Below are 15929 nucleotides of genomic sequence, written 5' to 3'. Positions count from 1 at the left end.
TCAGTCATTTAATGGAAGATATTTCAGGATTTACTGCATATTAATGCTCTAACAATAATTTCTATTGTTTGCTGTGTATCTTAGGGTGTGATTTAGATGACTGTTTGACTTTAGTATATTATCTTCCTATGTAAGTCAGAATATTACACAGTGCAGTGTTTTCTTCAACCTTAGTCACATCATGGATTACAAAGCTGCGACGTTTTACTTTTTGGCTGAAGATAAATGCATTGGTTAATTTGTTACGAGGAAATACCAGGAACCAATAAATGAAATAGAAATCTAAAGATGAATTGATTAAATATCTGTTGGTATATTATGTATTTGGGTGCTACTGGTACTTCCTATGCTGTTCAGCCCCCTGTAATTACCTGCTCACTCCTCACTGTGGGACAGGGAAAAGAATCAGAAGGGTAAAAGTGAAAAATTCACAGGTCAAGTTACAGTTTAATAGGTAAAGTAAAAGCTGTGCACACAAGCTGTGAACAGAATAAGAAATCAATTCATCCTTACATCAGCAGGCAGATGTATAGCCATCTGCAGGAAAGCAGGACTTGTTTGTGCATAATGGTGCCTTAGGAAGACAAGTGTCTTATCCATACAATCCTGGAATGGGTTTAGGTTGGAAGGGACCTTAAATGTTATCTTGTTCCAAGCCCCTGCCATAGACAGGACACCCTCTTCTACATGAGGTTACTTGAAGCCCTGACCTTACTGAAGGCTGACAGTCATGGGGGGTATCCCCAGCTTCTCTGTGCATAGTCTTTCAGTGCCTCACCACCCTCACAGTCAAGAATTTCTTCCTAACATCAAATGTAAACCTGTTTGCTTTTGCTAGGTTTGAAGCAAAAACCTAGCAAAACCTTGCCGTCTGTCCCATCACTCCATGTTCTTTTCAGTAGTACTCTCCAGCTCTCTTGTAGCCCCTTTACTGGAAGGTGCTGTAATGTCTCCCTGGAGCCTTCTCTTCTCCGGGTTGAACTACCCAAACTCACTCAGCCTGCATTCATAGAAGAGGTGCTTCAGCTCTCTGGGAGTGCTCCATGGTTGCTTGCTCAGCTACTGTTTCATTTCATTCTGCGCTCTCCCTCTGAATGTGCTATGGCTGCCCAGCTGTTTGTCCTGCCAGAGCTTTGTTACCAGGGATTGATGAAGGTTGCTTTTTACCACCTTCTCCTCATTCCTGCAAAAACTGTGACAGGGAGTAGACAGTGGGTAGGGCTACTACAGGTGCTTCTCACATCTTTTCATTTTGTATACTTTTCCAGAAAAAAGGGATAGTTCTATCAGTAGATATAATTCTGCTGTGTCTACATTATGCAAGTTACCTGATACACATTTCTTCTGAGAGGAAATATTATTGCATGGCCCATGTGTGTGGACTTTGTGTGTCTCTACATTGTTCAAGTATTCCCATTTTCCAAATAAGTGAGTTGGACAAGACAGAACTCTAAAGATCAATATGGAGTTCCTGTGCCACCACACTTTCCTATGCATATTTGGAAATACGAGGTAAATTTCACATTCTTTGCATCTGAAAAGTGTGTGAAAATAGCTTCAACCCACAGTAGTATGAACAAGTTCTTGGGATGTTTTTGGTGTACTTGTTCCAGGAGTGGGGAATCACATATGTGTGATCTGTGTTGCGCATTTTGCCTTAGTTATAGTCATTCTCCATGTTCAAGTTTGAATGATCTTTGAAAATACATTTAACTTATATTGGTAGGTGAAAGGCAAAGAAAGCTTAAGGTCAGGTATCTGATAGAGAATTGTTCTAAGTTGTCTGTTGTGTGTTTTTAGAGGAAAAAAAAGCTCATCTGTGTTTCAGTCTATTTCTGCTAGATGCTCAGTTCCACATAGTTGTTCCAACAAGCCACAAGTTTATAGATGTTCCATTGTCTGATTTTGATGTAGTTATTTGGGAACACAGGACATGCTAATCCTTGGCATTTATTCACATAACTAAAATCTCGTTTTGTGCCATAAATTAGTGAGTGTAAACATTGAATAATACTGGAGTGGTGTATCATTCTCTAGTTAGTTGTTTTGTAGTCAAAGGAGAGGCTATGTTTAGCAAACTGTGGTAGCTTAAGAAGCAGTCACTCAAATGTTTTGTAAAGTAATGTAGTAAAGTCTGGCCTTAGGGCTTTGCTTTGAAACATCATCCTTTGGTTGTAGTTCTTTAATGTGCATTTAGGGTTCAGGTATGTAGCTGGTCATCCAGTGAGATGATGAAGTAGCTATACTTGTATAACTGAACAAAATAGTTTTATGTATTCAGTGTTTCCATTGTTAGCTCAGTCATTGCATGCTGCTTTTCTAATTTTTAAAGTATATATACATTCTGCACCAGACAACATTTTTTACTGTGCACATATATATATGTTGTGGGATGTTTTCAATATGCTTTACTGATTTTAAGAAGTGAATGTACTCCCTGGCATTATGGTACCAGCATCATTCTCTCTTTCTTGGAGCATTAATAAATTTCAGTTTGGTTATCCATGGCTTTTTTTGCAAATAAGAAGTCATGAATACGCTATGATGTTCTGCAATTTTTCTGATCGTGTGGAAATTGATTCTTCCAGTGTCAAAATGGTTTGCCTACATCTCTTCTCCTTACATCTCTTTATTCTTCATTCACTGATCAGGTATTTCAGGCACACAATTTTTTTCTGCTGCCTTTTGATATGTGTTGTTAATTGACAATTTAGTGAACTGTTCAGAATTTTGTGATTCTGGATCAGTCATTGCTATTGTGGCATTGAATTTTATAGAGAGCCTCTCCATTTGCTTTTTAAAAATTAAAATGGCAACAGAAGTGCATAGAACGTAGTGTTGCAGCTGCTTCGAGCTGACAATTAATCCATGTGGCAAGTTTGAATTATGATTGAGAAAAATTTTGTGGCAACAGTTTAGTTGTTGCAGACATATCATTCCATTTCAAGGTCTCATTTTAAATTTTTTTTCAAGCTTTGAGTTACAGAGATTTGGATTCAAGATTAAACTCCAGATTAGACTCACATGATATGTGTCTCCTTTTTAGTGGATGTGTGTGCTTATTATTTTTATTGCACTTGCAATTGACATTATGACTACTGAAACTGCCAACAGTCCGCTTCAGACCCTGCCTTATCATTACATTGAAATTAGCTGGAATTACAAAGAAAGTACTACTAATATCTGTTACTGGGACTTTACCTTTGATTTTGTCAGTTGCACTGGTTGTATTGATAATGAGATTTGTGTATGAAAAAGTGTATATTGATTTTCTCCTTCCATATTCATGTAGTATCCAGAGTATTCCCAGAATACAGATCAGAAGACAGATACTGTCTGTTGCTTTGCATATAACTTACAACCTAAAGTCAGGTATAATTTGTTGATTACTTGGAGGCCATTGAACACTGGCATTAATATTTTTGGGAATGCCATCACTGATGAAAAGACTTCTACTTGTACTGACAGTTTGCTTCTCTACCAATGTCTTGCAAAATTCAAAGAGGATTTGCAAATAAGCTGATTATTATGTGGACCATGACATAAATGTCTTTGCTGTGATCCTTCTAGTTAATGCCATGTCTTGTAATTGCAGCCTATCTGAACTGCAGAAGTCTGTAGGCAGGTAGCAAAAGAACTTAGATTTCTTTTTACAGTCATCATAGTATAATATTTTGTATTTATGTAGAACATATATGTAAAGCAAAGAAATATAATATTTAAATCAGAAATTCCTGGTTTCATGTGTGATAAGATGCAGTTTATTTATGTCATCAGAGAAGTCTTATTCCACTTTAAACTGCTTTAAAGTATGTTTACAGTGTTAGGTCCAGCTCATCATAAAGTAGATTGCCATCAAGGTTAATATTCGGGTAGTGTGAGTGGGATAAAGTATGTAGAATTATGACCTTGACAACCCATCATTAAGATGGCTAAGTAGTAAAATTGGATTTTTTTCCAGATCTCCTTTAAGTTAAAGAACAGCTTGGTCTCAACAAGATATAAAAAATAAGCGTTCACCTGCTACTAATTTCCTCCTTGGTTGCAAAGATCATTATTTGTTTTGATGACTGAGAGGCTATTTACATAGCACAGATGAAAGCATAGAGCAGCAGAAGAGGACATGTAAGTTAATGAAGAAGGAAGCATTAAGTAGTCTGCATTTGAAAGGGTAGCTTCTTGCATGAATAACCCAAAATCTGATGATAGGCTGCACGTGCACCTGATAGTACTTAAGGTCCAATCTTGCAGCCAAAGCTCATGTGAATAAACTCAATAGGTCTGATCTTGTGAATAAGGGCTGCAGGATCAAGTTTCAAATAAAATGTGCAGATGATTAGTAGAAATCCTTACACTCTTAGTTTCAGTTTCTTTGCAGTTTATCGTTGAACATTCCCGATTTTCTCTGGCTAGCATTGCTTTAATATAATATAAAATAGATGCTGCACACCGTGAATCAAGAACATTTTTTTGTGTATCATGACTTCTTATAACATATTTACTGTTGGTTATTCAGTGATTGGAAAAATTCTTCTTATTGAGTCAATGAAATAAATTTGTAGTGATGTAATGTATCACTGGATTAATGAACATTTGCCTTTATGGAATGCCTGCTTGGCTTGGGCTGTTGAAAAGGTTTTCCTGTTCAGAGATGAGGTGCCATATACTTAACAGGTGTCTGTGGAGCCTATGTGAATCTTTTCAGTGTCTTGTATTACAGTCAAATGAGGGTGAACTTCCATGGAGGGAGCAAAAGTGCGCACTAAAACTCTAAGTCCTTTTTCATCAGGAGAGTGAAAGCATTTAATTCAAATATCTCTCACATCCTTATTTCTAGAAGTGGTTAATTTCTGCTTTGTGTGATCTCCCTTGATAGTGCTATTTCTCTTTAAGTTATGCCCTGTTTTGGTGGTTTAGGAGTGGTACTCACCAGTTCAGTGCTTCCACTGAGGCACTCCAATCAGTGTGCTGCTTCCTTCCTACCCCATCCCTCACTTCCTTCCCCTGATAGGATGGAGAGGAGAATTGAGGGCAAAAAAAGTCAAGATTATGGGTTGAGATAAGAAAAATTTGCTGGAAACAGCAATGAGATAGAAAACTAACAGAAACAGCAGAAATATTAATAGTAAGAGTGTACAAAAGCAAGAGTGATTTTCGTGCGAAAAGCTCCCCATGGATGTCTGACCCGTACAGCCAGAGTCCCTTGCCCCAGAAGTGAACCCTTCCCTAACTGGAAAATAACAGGGAGGTACAGAATAACCTCTGGGTCCTAGCAATGCCCCCACTCTGGCTACTGTGGAAATGAACCCTCTCCTGGCCAGAATCAGGACACCTATCTGACCCATCCACCACTAATGAACATTGTAGAAGGCTTTTTGTTTCAGCAAAATTTTACAGTGGAGTCAATGCCACAAAAATACTAGAATTGCGCCCTTCCTTGAGGTACACATCACATTTCCCCATCCATCTGAATTACCCATGAAATGCACTCAAGTCCTTAAACAAAAACAATCCCACTGATGGGTTTGATGCTGCTCCACTTTGTTGGAGGCAGGACTAATCCAAACTGTCGCCTCTAATGGAGTCCTCATATGCACAGTGGTAACTCTGTCCCTACTGTGGTACGTGGAGGTTTTGATTGGGCAGGGCCAGCTAGACTGGATTCTGTAGTGTTAGCTAACTAGGTAGTCTATAAATAAATGGAGATCCCAGTGTTTGAAGGTCCCACCACTCATTGCTTTCAATGTGGTTTTAACAATCCATTGTTTCATTCATTTTTCCCAGAGGCTGGTGTGTGACAGGGAATAAGATATCTACTCAGTACCTTGCTCTCTGGCCCTGGTGTCCATGTGGCTATTTTTGAAAGCAATCCCATTGTAGTGATGCCTTTTTCCTGGTCTTAAAAAACTGAGAGCCAGACACAATTAAGGAATAAGGGGTTTTACTTCAGTGTTTAATAAGGATCCTTATTGGTGCACCACTTTGTCAAAGAGGGATGTGCTGCAATGCACAGACACAATAGATTGCCTGTACAATTTATAGACCTTACAAATTAGCATATCTAACAAAGATGCCCCAATGGGATGCCTGGATGAATGGCCTGATATTTCCCTATTTGAGGAATTCCCCCCTGGATGGACCAAATCTCTAGTTTACAGGGTATGTTCTAGAGAAGACCTTGTTTTCCCAAGATATCATATGGTTTTCCAGCCTCCTACTATAAGGCTTCTAGGATCTTTGGTCTCCTGGCCTAAAAGAATATTAGGGCTATGCTAAGTTATTTGACTTAAGGAATTATAAGTACGCATGCCAAGAATACTGAGGATACATAAAAGTTGCATAAAAGGTATATAAAAGAAAAAGAAAAAAATCATCTTGGCATCAGTACAGCTCTATTTTTTTCTGGGGTGCCATGTTGTCACAGGACTTGCTTTTCGAAGCTCAAGATGGTGTTCCAGGCAGTGGTGTGAGGCACAGGGTACATGTCCATGCCTCCAGCAGTTCTTTATACCTCTATCAGCACTCAGAGCCTGCCTTGGTGGGTTTGCATGAGTGCAATGTAATTAACCTGCCAAATCTCCCTCAATATGTGTTTTGACCATCGTTCACCACACCACAGGGGCTGTACCTGCTAGTCCTGCTTAATCACAGTGCATGTTTCAGTTATGGATCACCTGGGAATATTGTCCATCACTAAATCCACCCCATAGTTAAGCCACAAGCCCATTTGTGTTGTTACATTTCTTCCCTGATGGCCTGAGGCATCATGGGCCCACTCACCAGCAATAATTCACCCTTATGCTGCCATTCAGATCCACCTGAGACAGTTTAATCTTGGCAGCCAATCCACCTGTCCATTATTGGAATGCTTTTCAGTAGCCCCACTCCTGGGTATGTGTTGTACATCTACTCCAAATGCTTTTACAGGCAGCTTCTCAACTTGGGTGGTGATGCCTCACCACAGTTCAGCAGCCCAGATGGGTTCACCTCTGTTCACCCATTAGTTGGTCTTTTTCCATTGGCTCAGCCACCCCCACAGTGCATTTACTGTCATCCACAAGCCAATAGAGGTAGAGCACTGGCCATTTTTCTCATTCAGTGATATCTAAAGCCAGCTGGATGGCTTTCAGCTCTGCAACCTGACTTTGATGCAACTTGTCCCTCCATAGCTCCTGGGACTCTCCATGTAGGACTCTGTACAGCTGCTTTCTGTTTTCAGTGTAGCCCAACCATACAGCAGGAGCCGTCAGTGAAGTGACCATATTGCTTTTCATTTAATTTCACAAGGTGTGGCCTTGTCAGCATGTGGAACTTCCTCCTTCTATTCTTCTGATGATAATCTACATTTTTTTGCCTTTGGGCTAATTCATGAGGAATTACAAGATCCCTGAGCAGCTGGTGTTTGCTGCTCAAGTTTTCCATGTGATCAGAGTGATCCAATTACTCGATATAATATCAGTGGCATGATGTGTGGAAAGGACTTTTCCTTTGAGCATCTCCCCAGCACTGGCAATCAGGGTAACAGCAGGAGCTGTGATTTGGTGCCCATCACTTTGGAAGCAGTTCAAACTCCTTCATAAGATGCCAGGATCTTTTTCAGTAGTGGTGTAGTGGGCCTCAGATCCTTTGTATCCCTGACTGTAGAACCCCAGGGTTCATCCTTCTAGTCTCCTCAGGTACTTTTCCACGGACTCCAGGAAGGACCATTCTTCCTGGCTGCATTGTAGACCACATTTTTCACATCCTCACCTCTTCTGACTGACTCCTGTGCTACTGCATCAACAATCTCTTGTTTGATTTGTTCAAAAGCTTGTAATTCAGGACACCACTTAAAATCATCCTTCCTCCAGGTCACATGATAGAGATGATTTACAATCTGACTGTAATCTGGAATCCTCCAAAAACCAACAGCACCTAAGAATGTATGTGTTTCCTTGCTACTTGGTTGACCATGTCCATTGAAATGCAATGATGTCTATCTTGCCATTTTACTCCCAAAAAATGAATTTCCCAGACAGGTCCCTTGACCTTACCTTGTTTCACAAGCAAAAACAGCTTTCAGAATTAATTGGATTATGTTCTCCTCTTTCTTATGAACTTTCTCTGCTATATTCTCCCATGTGATGATGTCATCAATGTAAGTGTTCTGGAGCCTCACCCTTTTCCAGTGCAGTCAGGATTAGACCAAGGCAAATAGTGTGCCTGGGTTTACACCTTTTCACCCCTTGCACAACCAGTTCCAGGTGTACTTAGTACCCTTCTAGGTGACAGCAAACTGTGGCCTACTCTCAGGCATGGAGAAGAGCACACTTGCAATGTCAGTGGTGGCAGCACTTTGCTGGCCTGGACTCCAGTCCTTACTGAAGTTCCAGCATGTCTGGCACAGCAGTGCTTGGTGGAGTGACTTCCTTCAGCCCATGATAGTCACCACTGGACTTGCACACTGTCCATGTGGGACTACTAAACCGTGAGTGAGCCTTGCTGGCCACTCCCAGGCTGTCCAGGACCCATCTCATGGCTGGGGTTCAGAGTCCTGGCTGGTGGTGTTATCGATGGTGCGCTGCTGTGGTAGTGCTTGGTACCTGTTGCTCTTCAGCCCACAGCAGAAGGATCCTCTGAGAGAACAGGCAAGGTATTCAGCTATTTAATTTCCTCTGTCTCCATAGCTGCTCTCCCAAAAGCCCACCAATGGCCTTTTGGAGTCCTTGAAATACCCTCTGTTATAACCTGCCCCGATGGTGAAGGTAATTCAGCTTCTTGCTAATAGACCCCATGGAACAGATTTGAATGAAATGACACTGTGTTATCAGTGTTTGTAAGTATATATTAGTAGGTTTTATTTTAGAACAGTATTGTTGTAATAGAAAACAGATATTTGGCTGATTTAGATCTTGGTTTAAGATAATTTAAGAGAGACACTCTAAAATGAGTTAGCTCCCCTTAATTTAACCAGTAAGGAGAAATTAATATAAGTAGATATAAGTGAAAAAAATATAACAGTTTACTGAAGAAATTGAATAGTGACAGGCAAAAAATAACAGAGCTTTTTTTGGTGGCTTTTGGGTTTTTTGTGGTTTTTTTTGGTGTTTTTTTAATATAGAATAATAGCAGTAGTATTAATGAAAAAAGTGTACAAAAGAGAGTGATTTACATGTAAAATGCTCACTGTGGAGCCCAACCTGACCTCATGGCAGCCATGGTTCCCCAATAAGAAGAGACCCCTTCTCCCTGCAGGAGGGTCCCCTCCCACTGGCCTAGCAATGATGTGAGGTAGTACAGAATAACCTCTGGGTCCAGCCATGCCTTCTCTGGGCTACTGCAAAATTAACTGTCCTGGCCAGACCAGGACACCCATCTACTAATGAATATTGCAGAAGGTCTTTTGCTTTAGCAACATTTTTGAGTGTAATCAATGTCACAAAAAAAATTAGAGTTGCAGTGTTTGGACAAAAATATAAAGATAGGCTGAAGAGAAAGATTAGCCAGGATCTTTAAAATATCTTACTATCTCATATCTTACTACACGTGAATGTATGTGGAACAGAGAATCTTGAATCTACCAGTTCAAGGAAGAGCCTAAATGAGCCTTACCACTTTATGGACAGCAAGGGCAATTATAAATGCAGTACCTTTGGAATCCATGCCCTATATGCTGTAGGGTTTTTTCATACTGGTTTGATTTTTTGTAATTTTTGCTAGGTAAGTGTGAAATAGAAAAGTGGCAAAGAAGACTTTAAACAATTAGGTAATTCCACTAAAATTGGGGCATGGTACCGAATTTCTCTCTAATAGTAGTTCCTAAGCTCTTAAGTAATAAATTTCTAGAAAGTTCTAGTCCTTTTACTTTCCCATTTTTGAAGCAATGTTTTTGATTATAGTGAAAGCTATTAGAGGCAGCTGAAAAATATTTAAATTATATATGTGTACAGTCTTAGTAATTTTATGAAGATCTGAGCTTTTAAGTGTGTTAATTTTCAGCATTTCTTTTTTCTGAGTGAACTAAATGGACAGCTAGGATTCAGGACTACTTAACAGTACCTACGGAAATTTAAATATGAATCTTCATTACATGCAGTATATTCATTTGCATATGCTAAATCAGCTTTCAAAATCTGGTGTTTGTGAAGACTTTTTAGTGGAATGATTATGTCAGATGTGCTTCAGTGAACTCTTCTAGTTTGCAGGCAGCAATTGGCAGTACGTTGGTTCATCAGAGTAACGACAGTTTTCGAAAGGTTCAGAGATAGTTTTATAATTATTGTTAGCATGATTCTTGAAAGAAATGATGAGCATCTCATAAACCCAGATGGGAGTTTGTTACATTGTTGATAAATGTGTTTTACATTTTTAAATTGATAAACAGTGAAAAGCAGAAAAGATACAATAAGGCAGATGGTTGTTTATAAAGCACTTGTAAGTTGCTGCAATTCAAAGAATGGTACTAATTGTTAAAAAGAAGACAAAAATTGGAATAGGGTGAGTGTTTCAATGAGTTCATCATGAGCTTTTTAAATATAAAACCTTCAGCAGCTTTAGTTGAATTAGAACCATGCTTGCCATTCTGGGTTTACATGCAAAACTTTAGGCTCTCAATTCTTAATAAACTTTTGTACCAGCCAGTTTCATGCAGCTGAAATTAAAGCTACAGCTAATCTACCTGTATGTAGCTATTTCTTTCTTTTTCTTTTTTTTTTGTGGTTTTGAAAAAACCCAAAATTTATTGCACAGCAGAATGAAGTTGAATTATCATTTGGCTTAATAATAGTTTATATTTAAAAAGAAATGAGCACAGTATCAAACTCTGAAATCAGCAGAGATTGTACAGCAAGGAAGTAAAATGGTAGCTAGTTGACTTGTTTTCTGTTCAAGGAGTGGTGAAGAAAATAGTTTTTTGACAACTATATGACCAGAATAAAGATATATTTTAAGTAGTGCTTAGGCAGAACACAAAACAGTATGTGTGAGGAAAAGAATTGTTGCACCTTTCTCTTGTGAATGTTTAGGTCATGTTTCCATTAGTGATCTTAAAATTTTCCATGAAAGACAAAGTATTTTCCTACTTTTTCAGCATGAGTTTTTGAAAAACATATATGTAGATTTGCTGCTTTCATCAAACAGCTTTTCTAAAATATGTTTATTTTCAGTTGCAGAACTCCTGAAGAGCCTGTTCTCTTTCACAAGGCTGAAAGCTTGCATGATAGAGACTTCTATGCTTTCTGTATTTTTCAACAAGATACCTATAAATTTCATTTTTCTGGGAATATTTTTATTAACATTTAGGAGAGCAGTGATATTGTCAGTAAAGCTGTATCAATTGTGTCAGTCCTTATTGTAAATAATTTGTTAAGTTGCAAAGTTACAAAAATTTAACTCTGTGAAGTCTGGAAGCTCTTCATGTGCAGCTGTCTTCTTTCCATTTCTGGTACCAGGTAGCTGTGCTTCCTACATGCTGTCAGGTTTTGACCTTAGCCTTAATTATTGGAAAAGTAGTTTCAAATTCCTGCTGTGAGTGAAGTAAACATTTAAGAAGGCCTTACAACTGGACATCTCAATACCTAGCTCTAAAATTTTACAGGGAGTTTATAGGTTTGGTCAGGACTAGTGTTCTTATGCAGCTTTCAGTATGTGTCCTTTAGAACAGTGGTTTCTAACCTGAGGGTAAGCACACAAAGGAAAGCAGCTAGGAAAGCAAACGCATGACTAATTAGAGATCCATCTCTTTACTAGAAAAATTATAAAGATCTGCACACTTTAGGTTCAAAAATACAGGTCTTTAAGAAATCAGAATAAGCTCATCCTTCAGTGAGAGCTTGTTTCATTTAAAGTGTATCCACTTTAAATATCAAAGCCATGCTTCTTTTAGGTGCTTCTGTTGGTATGGACCCTGCCTCCTATTCCCAGATTCCTCTGCTATTCAAGTTCAGTGGGACAAACCTGGTTGTGCATACAGATCAGGGAATAAGAGGCTGGGAAGCAGTGCTGAGGAAAGGGACTTGGGTTTTTTGTTATTGCCATGCTCCATATCTGTTAACAATGTGCCCTGGCAGCTGGGGGCATCAGGCCCGGCAGTGCCAACCAGAGGGAGGGGATTGTCCTGCTCTGCTCTGCATTGGGGTGGTCACACTTTGAGTATTATATGCTCTTTTGGGCACTGTAATATCTAAAAGACATTAAGCTATTGGCAAGCCAAAGGAAGGCCATGAGGATGGTGAAGGATCTGGAGGAGAAGCCTTATGAGAAGTGGTTGAGATCACTTGATTTGTCTGGCCTGGAGGAGACTAAGGGAAGACCTTGTCATGTCCTCAACATCCTCACAGGGAGAAGCAGAGGGGCAAGAATTGACCTCTTCATTCTTTGCCAGTGATGGGACACAAGGAAACAACATGAAGCTGTGTTGAGGAAGGTTCAGGTTAAAGATGAGGAAAAATTGCTTCACCCGGAGGTGGTTGGACACTTGAACAGGCTCCCAGGGAAATGGTCACAGCACCAAGGCAGTCCAAGTTCAAGAAGCATTTGGACAAAACTCTTGGGTACATGGTGTGAATCTTTGGGCTGTGCAGTGCAGGAATGGGACCTAGACTTGATCCTCATGGATCCTTTCCAACTCAGCTTATTCTGTGAGTCTATGAAGGTTTCAGTTTCAAAGTGCATACTGCCTTCTACCAACTGATTTTTCAAGACATGTGTCATGATGCACTTGAAAGTATCCTGATAATATGTATACTGCTACTCAATTCTATCATGTTTAGCAAAAGTGCACCTTAAGAGGTGTGCCATGAAATCAGTTTATAGCAGTACAAAAGGAAACAGCTTGTTTGATAATGTGAGCTTATACTCAGAGTTATCAGCCAGGAGCAGAGCACTTGTTTAACCTGAATTTTGATCTACTATATATCTATATACTATGTCTACTATAGAGGTGTCACACCTCTTCTTCCTGAAGTATTTTTTGAATTTCAGGGACCACTGGATGCTACTTTTCTAGGACTACATAAGGATTAAACATGAAGTAAAAGGTCTGATAAATTCTTGCAGATATCAGCATAGTTCAGTACTCTTGGTCACAGTAGTTTACTATACAAAAAATTCTTGCAGATGTATATGGCTGTGGGTAAATAAAATTCAAATAATCTTCACAGTAGGTAAGTTGAATTCAGTTTCTGGAAGTTATCAAGGTACATACTGAGTTGCAAGTGCATGGCTTCAGGTTTTCTCAGTTTGCCATCATCAGTAAGCTAAAACTGCAAATTAATAAAGTACATGATGAATATTTCTTTCTGGAACAAATCTTCCTTTATACACATACTATATGACTGGGTAATTGCAAAGTAAATCTGTAAGATGATATTCAGTTATCTTGCTGTAAGACAAATATAATGTCAGTTCACAGTTGGCCTAAGAATTAAAATATATTTTTCTTCAGCTGTCTTCTAATAAGTTACTCTTTGGTGAAATGCTCAGTGTATTCTAGTTTCAGTTTCTTGGGCTTACCTTTCCATGTTCACAGGAAACCAACTGAGGATATTGTCAGATAGACTAGAAAGTGGAATTTATTTGGCTGCAATATTAAAGGAACTATTAGTAATTTTTGACATAAAATAGCCTGTAACCCTAGAAATAAAATAGGTAATATGAATACAAATTAAGTAAATCATAAGGAGACCAGGAGTGGAAAGTGAGGGTTGATGCACATTTTTAGTGCCATTTAATATTTTGTTGGACAGGCTACATTCAGTAACAGAAAAGATCCTAACTTAGATCATAGTAACATATTTTTTTTTGGGATGATCTGCAATATTCAGGATTGCAGATGCTCTGATCCTTCATTACAAGTCATAATTTTAAGAATACTGTATTGGGAAAATAAGGCACATTAGCCAGCAGCAGAAATAGGAGAAGCCATAATACTCACTTCTCTACCCAGCAAAAACAAAATTGTTCGGCTGACTATTAAAAGGAGCATTCAGTCGAGCAAGGGTGATCTCCAGGCCATTAGCAGGCGATTTAGAAGAGGCTCTAGGATGTGATGTGAACAGGAGTGGACAAATGGGCATGGCATGTCACTGAGGGCGTGGCACAGCAGTTTGCCGGCAGTTCCTACAGGCATCAGTAGTAGCACGAAGGGTGCAGCCTTGCTTTTGGGTGGTGAGTTGTGTCTTTTGGCTGTTTGTGGGATGCTTATTCTTTTTCCAGGCAATGGTTTACAAATGGTCAAAAGCCATTGCTGCTGCTGCCAGCGAAAGTGTGCTAAGCCAAACAGAGCCCCACAGGAAGGACACAGCTCTCCAGACCCCTGTCTGCAGGGAGTGTCTGAGCCTGAGGGAATACCAGAGGACAGTGCAAAAGGCACCTGTGTGTGGTGTGAGCAGGTGAATGATCTACTCTGTCTGGTGGCAGGGCTTAAGCAAGAAGTGGAAAGGCTAAGGAGTCATAGGGAGAGCAAAAGAGAAATGGGCTGGTGGAGCTACAGCCTTGCAACCCTGAGAGGAGCTCGGCAGGAGTCAGGAGTCAGAGGAGCCCTGTTCCTTTTACCATCAGGCAGCAGGAGGACACCTAGCAGATGGGGAGAATGGAAATGGGTACCTACTTGGAGAGGTAGCAAAATTCCCTCCGGACCCCCATCACCTTCCCGAGTGCCCTTACAGAATAAGCACGAGGCCCTGGGTCCAGAGGCTCAGGCAGATGACAGTAAACAAAAAAAATCTGTCTGGAGAGTCTCCCAGGTGCACTTGTCTGTCAGATGGATCACAACCTCAGGAAATTAAGAATAAAAGAAGGGTAGCTGTAGTAGGTCGCTCCCTTCTGAGGGGAACTGAGGGCCCTGTATGTCAACAAGACCCATCCCACAGGGAAGTCTGCTGCCCTCCTGGGGCCCAGGTATGGGATCTCAGCCCCCTGATTATTACCCACTACTGCTTGTCCAGATTGGCAGTGATGATGTTGACACAAAGGGTACAGGGTCACTAAAAAGGACATCAGGGCTCTGGGTTGGTTGGTTGGTTGGTGGGGCAGGAGCACAGGTGTGGCTCTGTTAGTTCCTTCAGGAGCAGGGATGAATGATAAAAGGAATAGGAAAACCCACATTACCAATGAGTAGCTTAAGGGCTGGTTCCATCAAAGGAATTTTGGTTTTTCTACCATGGGCAATTTTTACAGCACCAGGCCTGCTTGAGTCAGATGGGCTCCACCTGTCTAACAAGGGCAAAAGGATTCCAGCCCATGAGTTGGCAGGGCTGGTTGAGAAGGCTTTGAACCAGGTGTGAAGGGGGAAGGGGATGAAACCAGGCACTCCAGAGATGAGCCCAAGGGTGGTAAGCCGAAGTCAGGGGTGAAATCAGCAGCCCAGCTGAAGTGCACGTACACTGATGCACACAGTGACAAGGAGCAGCAGGAAGCCATGGCACAGCAGGAAAACGATGACATTTTCACCATCACAGAAATGTGGAGGGATGACTTGCAGGACTGGAGCACTGCACTGGACAGCTACAAGCTCTTCACAAGAGACTGGAGAGGGAGAAGACTTGGAGGGATGGCTGTATATGTCAGGGAAGCTCTGGACCATGGAACTTGAGATTAATGACAAGATCAAGTGCCATGGGTAAGAATCAGGGAAAGGCCTACAAGGCTGACATCCTGGTGGGAGTCTCTTATGGGAGTCCTCATCCAACCAGGATGAGGAGATTATTGTATAAGCAGCTGGAGGATGTTTCAAGATGACCAGCTCTTGCTCTTGTAGGAGATTTAACCTGCCAGACATCTGCTGGGAGCTCAACACTGTGGAAAAGAGACAGTCTAGGAGGTTCTTGGAGTGTATGGAGGGGAGCTTCTTGTCACAGCTGGTGACTGAGCCTGACAGAGGTGGGGCTGTGCTAGACCTGCTGTTTGCAAATGGAGAGGAGCTGGTGGGAGACATGGTGGTCAGAATGCCC

General features: G+C 40.5%; 1 protein-coding gene across 7 annotated transcripts in view; it reads left to right on the top strand.

Moving 5' to 3' along the window:
• FAM172A (family with sequence similarity 172 member A) overlaps positions 1–15929 on the top strand; it is a 259299-nt gene that overhangs the window by 28670 nt on the left and 214700 nt on the right. The window lies entirely within an intron of this gene.

This window comes from Parus major, chromosome Z (assembly GCF_001522545.3).
Source record: "Parus major isolate Abel chromosome Z, Parus_major1.1, whole genome shotgun sequence".
Taxonomy (NCBI): Eukaryota; Metazoa; Chordata; class Aves; order Passeriformes; family Paridae; genus Parus; species Parus major.
The sequence above is the reverse complement of the archived record's forward strand: the minus strand, read 5'-3'. Positions and strand labels throughout refer to the sequence as shown.